At 50.8% G+C, this 9,583-nt stretch overlaps 1 protein-coding gene across 2 annotated transcripts in view; it reads right to left on the bottom strand.

The window, feature by feature from the left end:
- LOC140162688 (hypoxanthine-guanine phosphoribosyltransferase-like) overlaps positions 1–9,583 on the bottom strand; it is an 86,609-nt gene that overhangs the window by 62,293 nt on the left and 14,733 nt on the right. The window lies entirely within an intron of this gene.

Here is a 9,583-nt window from a genome sequence, read left to right as displayed (position 1 = left end):
CCGGATCTTCGCTACTTTGGTATGTCTTCGAGTGCCATATGATGTGGTGATCATTTCGATCGTGGTTCATTACTCTAGCGCGTGATCCCGTTGACATCGTAACATTACGTAACTTCGATACTGAATTGAGGTCATCTTCAGGGAAATTTAAAACTGACTTTAAAGTTACTGCACCCCCCCCCCCTCCTGGGAAATGAGGGGCACCGGTGGAGATTCTAAGCTGGGTTTACAAACGGAATAACCGATTTATGGCATGTACATGGGTCAAAGGTCAAACCTGTTTAAAAACAGGTATAGGGGTATTTTAAGGGGGTACTACACCCCTGGCCAAATTTTTGCCTATTTTGGCATTTTTCTCACAAATTATAGCGCATTGGTGACAAGTAAGATATGTATATTATAGGGGCAAGGACTACAACTACTGTACTGAAAATTCAGCAACTCAAAGCAAGTAGTAGTCCCAAACAGAAATGTTTGGTAGACTCATAACCGTGCGATCTTACCTTTCCGATGTTGATTAAGATACTTCTTGCATCGATCCCGAGATGCGGAAAACCAATAGTCATTTTGTCCCACATAAATGAATAAATAACAAAAACCCCCGATCCCCGGTGGACTCACCCAAAAGGTGACGCCACACCATATGATCGCCCCTTATCCGACTTGGGATCCCCTACTCGGACCAAACTTGTAGGGGTGGCAAGGTCGGGATAATCAACATCGGAAAGGTAAGATCGCACCGTTATGAGTCTACCAAACATTTCTGTTTGGGACTAGACTCAGTACACCGGTCGATCTTACCGCTTCGATGTTGATTAAGATACTTCTTGCATCAACATCTGAAAGATCGATCTAGCAAGTAACCGACGGATGGAGGTACAAGATTGGTCAGCATCTGATCAGGGATCGGGAGCGGTAACGATGGTTTTCGCGAGGTCAGAAAATATTTTCCCCAACGGTCGGGAAACAAAAAAGACCACGCGATCACAGACATAAACCTCCTTACTTAATAAGTTTGGTGGTTAAGAATAGCGACACTGGTTCTTACCATGCTGAGTATTCTGTATAGTCTGAAAACCTGGTACCAGTGACACCACCGTATTATGATCGCCGAACAATGTCCCGGTAAACCTCCCGCCCGCCTCTGATTACTAACGTAAACGGAAGTATCGTAGAGAAGGGCGAAGGTGGCTTCCGGGACACCGCCTGCTAGATCTCCTCAAGGGACAACCGAACGGTATACCCAAGATGATGAGATAGCTTGTGTCGAGTGGGTCGTGGGACGCGAAACCTTCGCGATCCCCCGACCCCACCAACACCTGGACCAGCCATTGCGACAGCGGCTGGACCGAAAGGCTCTGTAAGGGTGATGAATGCGGTCGTGAGTCCTCGCAAGGCTTGTGTTCGAAGAAATAGTGCTGCAGCGCCTTATCGGACACCCCAGCCTATCTTTGGCTTCAGCCGAACCTTGCCCAACCCTGGGGATTGGAGAGGGACGAATGTCGGTATGCACCGCGCCCGCTCAGTAGTCACGCAGAACAGAGCGCCGAAACAGTGTCGCTCCAGTGTTTGTGAACACGGAAGCTAACCTCGAGACCGTGTGCAACTCAGCACCGCCGTCCCGAAGCCAACGCCAAACCGGAAAGCCATCTTGAGAGTTACGTATTTAAGCGCCGCTTTTGACGGAAGGTCAAAAGGGTGACCCTTAAAGTAATCTAAGACTGTGTTGGGATCCCTTAGGAGGATCACTTTCCTTTTGGTAGACACTGCTGAACATACCGTCGAGGCGTAGACTAATAAGGTAACCAGCGGCTATGATAGTCGACCCCTCTCGAAACCTCGGTGAATGGAGAGGACAGCTGACTTATAGCTGGCCCCAGTGGCCCGCTGAAGTCTTGCTTGGAACTTTTCTGTCAGAAACTCCGAACTAGCAGCACAGAGGTTTCTAGCGGGAGAGCTATTTGTCTCATTGCACCAAGCGTAGTATGGAGCCAGACTCTGGTTATACGTGACGGAGGGTAGACTTCCGCCTAGCCCCGGCGATGAGAAAAACAGCTTCTGATGAAAAGTATCCCTCCGCTGCGTGTTCCTGGTAAGGGCCATGCAGCTAACTGCAGGTGCTCTAGTGATAGACTGGTACCTCCGCCCGGGCATCCGGAGTAGATCTGGTACTGGGAGTGCCAGCGCCTTGCCGCTAGCAGAATGACAATGCAGTCTTCCCACCCGATCTTGGCCACCACCCTCATGAGTAGTGAGATCGGAGGGACTGCATAAGCTGTCATCCTCCCCAGTCTATGGACAGAGCGCCCACGGTGAATGCTTGGGGGTCCGCGACCCTTGAGCAGTACACCGGCAGTGGATGATGGCGATGAGGTGCGAACAGATCTTTCGAGGGGTGGTACATCCCTTGAAGATCGCCTGAGCGACCTGCGAGCAAGGGACCATTCTGCTGGTCCCGACACCCTTCCTCGTGACAGATTGTGCGCGAGGATACTGGTGACGCCCGCGATGTGTATCGCTCTCATCGTAATCTGCCTGAACTTGCACCACCCTATCAGGTGTCGTGCATGCAGGCTCAATCGTGGTGGCCCGGAGTCCCCTTGTCTGTTGGGGTAGGCTACCACGGTTGTGTTATCCGTCAGGACAACGGTATGTGATTCCACGATCACCTCCTCGTAAGCGAGGGAGGTTGATGTGAAACTCTGTCTCTATGGCCCCATAGGCCCGAGACGGAGTCTCCGGATGTGGACCCCCAGCCCCGCTTTTGACGCTATGGTCGCTACTACGCGGACATACCGGGGTGCAGGAAACCTGACACCCTGGGTCAAATTGGGCTGATGGGTCCACCACCAGAGTTCCTCTCGCGCGATCTCCGACAACGGAATCGCGAGGGATCTCGGGTGACGGATGGGCCTGCAAGCAGGCTAGAAGGTGTAGTTGGGTAAGCCTAACGAGAAACGGCAGTACAGTACGAGGTCTACCATACTGGCCATTAGGCCTACCACCTTCATCCATGCCACAGCGGGTTTTGCCCGAGACTCGCCAAGAGTCAGGCACACCGCACCATGTTCGCACCCGCCGGGTGAGAGCACCGCGAACCCCTCCGTGAGGGGTGATCTGGGCCCCTACAAATAGTGGTGTTCATGCGTTGGGACCACGCTGGACTTTTTTGAGCTGATCAAAAATCCAGGGTCCCGCACCCTACGGACTATCAACCCCATGAGACCCGTAGTCTTCAGTGGAGTGCGTCCGTATATGAGCCCACCGTCCAGGTAGCAACTGATGTTGACACCCCTGTGCTTCAGGTACGCTGCCACCGCTTCTGACCAAGAGTGTTAAACACCCTGGGAGAGATGGACAGGCGGATGGCCGGTATCAAAACTGGTAATTTTGATCCTGTACCTAGAAGCGCAGATGCCTCCGATCTTGAGAGGCGATTGGCATATGCAGATAGGCGTCCGAGAGATCTAGCGATGCTGTTCCCATGCCCCTGATGGGGCAGGCTAGCACCGAGGCGAGAGTCCCCATTCTGAACCTCTTGGGCCTGAAGAACGTGTTCAACAGCCTGCGGTTCCGGATGGGGCCCCCGTCGCCGGCCTTCCTTGGCGCCAATGGCTCCAAGATCACCCGTAGAACGGGGGTAGACCGGACAATCGCCCGCTTAGTGAGAAGCTGTGTGATCCCTGTCAGTAGTGCCCGACGCTGGGGGCCGTCTGACGGCACTACTGTGGACCTCTGAAATGTGCAGACGAATGTGGGGAGACTGGGTTGCCAGTCTGTAACCCCCACTCACCACTGACCATACCCAGGCGCCAAAGAGATGGTTTCCCACCTCTGGGTGAAAGCCATAAGCGGTCGTCCACTGGAGGATCCCCCTGGGGAAAAACCGCTGAGCCCCCCAGGAATGCTCTGCCTAGCTTCCCTTGGAAGAGCGCTTGCTCTTCTTCGGGGCTTGCCAGTTGTTCCTGTGCTACCCTTGCGCCTCCCAGAAATGGGTGCTGCAGAGGTAGTGGGCTCGGTACTGTTGGTGGTGCACGGCCTGCTGAAGTCGGAGCTCCTACCCATGGTAAGGGCAGTTTCCGACCTCTTCAGAGTGCTCCTGCTGGTAGCTTCTTTGCACGGTCCTCCACCGTAGCGCAGAAGCATCCAAAGAGAAAAAGGACCCTGCCTTTCCATCGCTGAGCGATTGGAGTGGCAGGCCCCTCCCCGGCGCTGAGTGGACACCCTATGGGCTAGGCCCATGGAGCTCTCGTTGAGGCTAGCTGTTAGCACCGCTAATAGGCTCACCTCATGGAAGAGCTCAGATGTTGTCTGAGCGTGATACGCTTGACGACATCTGGGTCCTCTCGGATCCCCTCAGGTAGGTCCCGTGGTCCTCCCGCTGCTACACGCAGAGGAAGGCGTGCAAGCACGCCGGCGCATAGCTCTACTGAGCTCGACAGCCCCACGATATCTACCCGTGAGGTTTGCCGGAATGAGAGTGCAGGCGCCCCTGTGAGGAAGCAGCAGCTGAGCATCCTACTGAAAGGATCCCTGGTCCTCCTCCATGGACTCCCCCCTTAGGGGTGTCCGGAGGAAGATCAGTGTTTGCTCCGCTCAAGGGCAGCGGGGAAGGAGATTGTAGTGATGTCACTACCGGACTCAGCTTCCGACTCTTTCCTCGCCCACAGTATCCGTGATCATGCTCCGGCGATGACGGTAACTGAGGACGGCATCTGAAAGCGGGTAAGACGGCATAACCACTGTGTGGCTCGCCGACTACCTGCCCGCAGAAGCGGGAGTCCTCCCGCAAGACCCTGAGGTATCCGCCATGGCACCACTGGGTCCGCATGCTCCCGCAGCCGGCGTCCTAGCGCTAGCAGCACGGGGCCTACCCTGGTCAAGATCTGGGTTAGCCCCATGCCGGCGGGCCTGGTCAACAGCTGATGTTGGTACTGCGTGGCCGTCGCTAGGCGACACTTGCCACGGTGCTAGGCCGTGGAAGAAACACCCTGCGGCGGGTACCCCGGGGCATACCCAGCCGGCAGCTGACCCTGAAAGGATCCGCCACCAGGGTAACCCCATGGTACTGCAGTACCAGCACCGCCTCCCCCCCCCCCCCCTTGTTGCCACAGAGACTGTGGCGACTAAGGCGGGTGCTGCGGCACCGGTGCGGTATCAGCGTGGGTACCGTGAGGGTTCCCAACTGTGGACCGCTGTACCTCGCCACACCGCGCTCCCTGTTTGGGGGATCAAGCTGTGTGCTGGCGTGGTACCGGCGCTGGTACTAGCATGGGTACCCGTGAGGGTTCCCGGTTGTGTACCGCTGTATGCGTGGTTCCAGCGTAGGTGCCCGTGAGGGCTCCCGGCTGTGTACCACTGTACCCATGCCTCACTGCGCCCCCCGCAAGGATCAAGCCGCATATGGGTACCCGCTATACCGCTGTCCCTTGGCTAGAGGGAGCTTGCCTAGTACCACGGGTAGCTGAGCGTGCAGATCCCCACGATCAATCACCTCGCCACCTGAATAGGCAGCGTCAATCAATGGAGCTATGCCCTGTTGATTTGACAGTGATCGATCAAGAGAGGGTAATTGACCCATTGACGGTAATGGATCACCCACGCCTCCGCTGGCTCTCGAGGACATAAGTGGGTTGTTGATCAGCTAGGCTGTTCAAGCTACTTACTGTACCCTCTAGAGCTTAGCCTAAGGTCGCTGTGTGTGGCGGACCACTCACGGCAGCTATGGGCGGGTGCATAGCGGCTACCACTGAAGTCAAGCCGTAGCGCGTCTTTGTAGCTGCCTCCGAATGCCCCTGGGTCGCTGTCCCGCGAGAGACTGCGAGCCCAACCCCTGAATAATCGCCAGCCAGTCCCTGTGGACAGCCAGCAGCTATTCTAGGGCCCAGGGTATCACTCGGCGGTCCCGCCATGGAACGCTGCCGCAGGACAACCCCAGTTGGTTCTGCTAAGACTACACCCACAGCGTTAGCCATGGTATCGTCTCTGTTGAACCCATGCATGCTAGGGTTCAACCCAGGCAAGCCCGGGTACCTTTTGCATGCTGCCCGTCGCTGGCTACTACTGTGGCTGTTTGAGCCCGTAGATATGCCTGCAACAGACGGGTGTCCTCCTGCTAAAAACCCGTGAGGATTTTCGCTAGAGGACTGGTATCCTCCTGCTACAAAACCCGCTTAGGGTTTTCGCTGGTGGTTACCGCTCTGCTGCCTGCTACTTTGCTCCGACGTATAGTCAGTGCTTTCGCTGGCTGCTGAGCCTTTGGACGCGCTTAGCAGTCCCGAAGGAACCGCTTGCTTGTCCGGGGACCGAGCCCCTTAAGCAGACCTGCCATGACCCATAGGGGCTGTCACAGCAGAATCTACCAGATCGACTGGTATCCTCCTGCTGCAAAACCCGCTAGGGTTTTCGCTGGTGGTTACCGCTCTGCTGCCTGCTACTTTGCTCCGACGTATAGTCAGTGCTTTCGCTGGCTGCTGAGCCTTTGGACGCGCTTAGCAGTCCCGAAGGAACCGCCTTGCTTGTCCGGGGACCGGAGCCCCTTAAGCAGACCTGCCATGACCCATAGGGGCTGTCACAGCAGAATCCACCGTATCGACCTTACCAGTGCCCTTGGTAGATTTCTTCTTCGTCTTATGGCGATGACGGAGCCTATCCCAATCGTCAAGCTGGAACTCGGAGAGTCCTAAGCAAAAGAAAGACATCTAGAAGATCGTGAGCACTCCCTGTGGGTGAAACAGAGCGGGTGTGGGTCCCGCTCCGTCACCAGGGAAGGGCAAGCCCGACAGGGCCGAGGCGGCGAGGAGAAAAGGAGGGGGCACTACCCCCCCAACACGCGACTCAAGCCCAGTAAGCAAACCTGAGCACGGAGGCTGGTCGCTAACGTTAGTGGTAAAGTAAGGACTGGCTAACTTTATTACTAAAATGTCAGACGGGTCCCTACCAATCCCCACCGTATGAATATCTGATTAACTCGCCTTTATTGGACGGTAATGAAGACATAACGATAGAGTAATCACCCTAACATAGCAACAATAACCTACCGTATATGAAATACAATGTGTATGTACAAACATCTATTGTAACTTACAGGCTGCAATGGTTGTTTTACGTGGGAAACAAAATGAATGGCGCCAACGAGCGGCCATTTTGAATTGCTCGTGTGTCCCGTATACAAACGGAGGCACGATATGTAGCTAAGTTTTGGATCGTTTTTTGTCACTTTTTCGCCAGAAAATGCCTTCAAAACTATCCTCCGCCGAACAATACCGGTTTGGTTTTACCTAAGGTGTGAAACTACAACCGTATATCTCGCCTTGGTCGAGAAATTGATACACAGTGCTATGAACAATCGATAGGCACGCCTGTGTCAGTCGGAGACCAAGGAGGATAAGGATTTATCATATGGTGTGACGCCACCTTTTGGGTGAGTCCACCGGGGATCGGGGTTTTTGTTATTTATTCATTTATGTGGGACAAAATGACTATTGGTTTTTCCGCATCTCGGGATCGATGCAAGAAGTATCTTAATCAACATCGGAAACGGTAAGATCGACCGGTGTACTGAGTCTTATTGATTTATTGATCAAATATTGGTTTTCCCTCATTTTTGACTGTAACTCCATATCTGTTGTATGTGCTGAAATAAAGTTTCCAGTGCAGTATTTGTAGTCCTTGCCCCTATAATATACATATCTTACTTGTCCCCAATGCGCTATAATTGGAAAGAAAAATGCAAAAATAAGCACAAATCTGCACAGGGGTGTAGTACCCCCTTATGATTTTTTTCTGCGGACCCATTGTTGGCTCCCAGCAATCATTTTATGAAAGGTTTGAATGACCTGCCCATCTTGGAACTAGGCCTGTTATTGACTGTTGTATGTGTCGTATTATCGTCGATATGACCCTAAATCCGACATGTCAAAATAAATTGGCCTTTTTCGACACTTTACGACACATATCAAAAAGGGAAAAAAAAGGAAATTTCCATGCTATTTTGTCTGAATAAGCTTGCAGTATGATCATGTTTTCATCGGAAAGTCGAAAATTACCTCCCGAAGTTGACCTAAACCCGGAAGTAGAACGAATCAGGAAGTATGTTTACACCGTAAGTTGGCAATCGTAACTCATATCGGCGTGATTTTAAGCTTATCTACAGACTTTTTTCAGCATTTTAATCAATTACGAGTTTCGACACATGTTGTGATGTGCCCTGAGTAATTTGATTTAATTTAATTATTTAACTTTGTTTACAAGCTGAAAGTATTTCATGAGATGGGAAACCCCTTGTATTTTGGAATTCCCCAAATTATTGTAAACAAAGTCAGATCTATGTTTGGAACTTGGAAATTCCCAGTTCAGTATATTGCACCATAGTCAGGAAAACCCCCCAGGAAGTGATGTAATGTGAAAGGTGAATGTGTATAATTAATCTTGGGAAATCCCAAGATTGCAGCAATGTTGTGAAAATGTGATTGAAGTAATGGTTTATTAATAGATGATGGGTTTTTTTGCATGAGTACTGATATAAAAAGCTAGAGGTTTTTGTTGGGACTTTACAGAATGTCATGTGAGATTGAAAACTCCACATGTGTGTGATGGTCTTCGTGCTTCAAAAAAAGAAGTACATTTTAACCAGTTTATATAGCCAATAATTGAGCTAATTTTAATACAGCAAAGAAGAAGACAGCGAGCACACAAAAGTGCTCTTCCTCATCAAAGGATTAAAAGTTCTTCTGTCAAATTGCTGGAGTTTGCTGGGTTTGTGAAGGCAACACATCTGTCAAAAAACAGCGGAGCTGTGTTAAAGAAACCTGTTCCCTGTAAAAAAGAGTGATTGGTGAAAGAAACGCCATCTTTGGAGAAAGCAGCGCAAAGAGATATATTATGCGAGAAAGCAGCGCAAGGAGATATATTTGTGGAGATAGCAGCGCAAAGGAGATTGGAGGAAGCATCATCATTTTCGTATGAGGATTTTATGTGTAAGGATTTATAAATGCAAGTGTACGATGGACTTCGCTGATTTTCGCAGGACAAGTGAATAAGGATATATTACATCAGTCGTCCAGAACATTGCAAGAACTCTAGGATCACCAACAAGAAGACAGCTGGTTAAGTACTGATATAGTAAAACTGTCATTGTGTGATTTTATTGTATATGCGATATTGTTATTATATGTACCAATCATACTCTGTTTTCAATTAAAGACTTAGATTATGTTAGCTTAATCAAACAGTGTATTTGTGTTGTGCATTCGTGTGAGTTCGGGTAAAAGGTGATTTTGGCCTTGAGTCAAGCACGACTCGTAACAAAATTGGGGGCTCGTCCGGGAATTACACTGTAAAAAAAAGTTGACATTAATTTACTGAGTCTTAAAAGTGAAAGTACAGTATGGCAGAGTTCAAAGCAGAAGAGTTTCTTGAAACTATAGATTGGGAGAAGTTTGATAAGTTGAAGAAACCTGATTTATTAGCATTTGCAAAATACTATGAATTGGATGTAAAGCAAGCCAACAGAAAACAAATAATCAAAAATGCCTTGATTGAAGTTTTGGTTGATGAAGAGTATTTTGAGGAATCCATTTTG

This window comes from Amphiura filiformis, chromosome 10, assembly GCF_039555335.1.
Source record: "Amphiura filiformis chromosome 10, Afil_fr2py, whole genome shotgun sequence".
NCBI classification, from domain to species: domain Eukaryota; kingdom Metazoa; phylum Echinodermata; class Ophiuroidea; order Amphilepidida; family Amphiuridae; genus Amphiura; species Amphiura filiformis.
The sequence above is the reverse complement of the archived record's forward strand: the minus strand, read 5'-3'. Positions and strand labels throughout refer to the sequence as shown.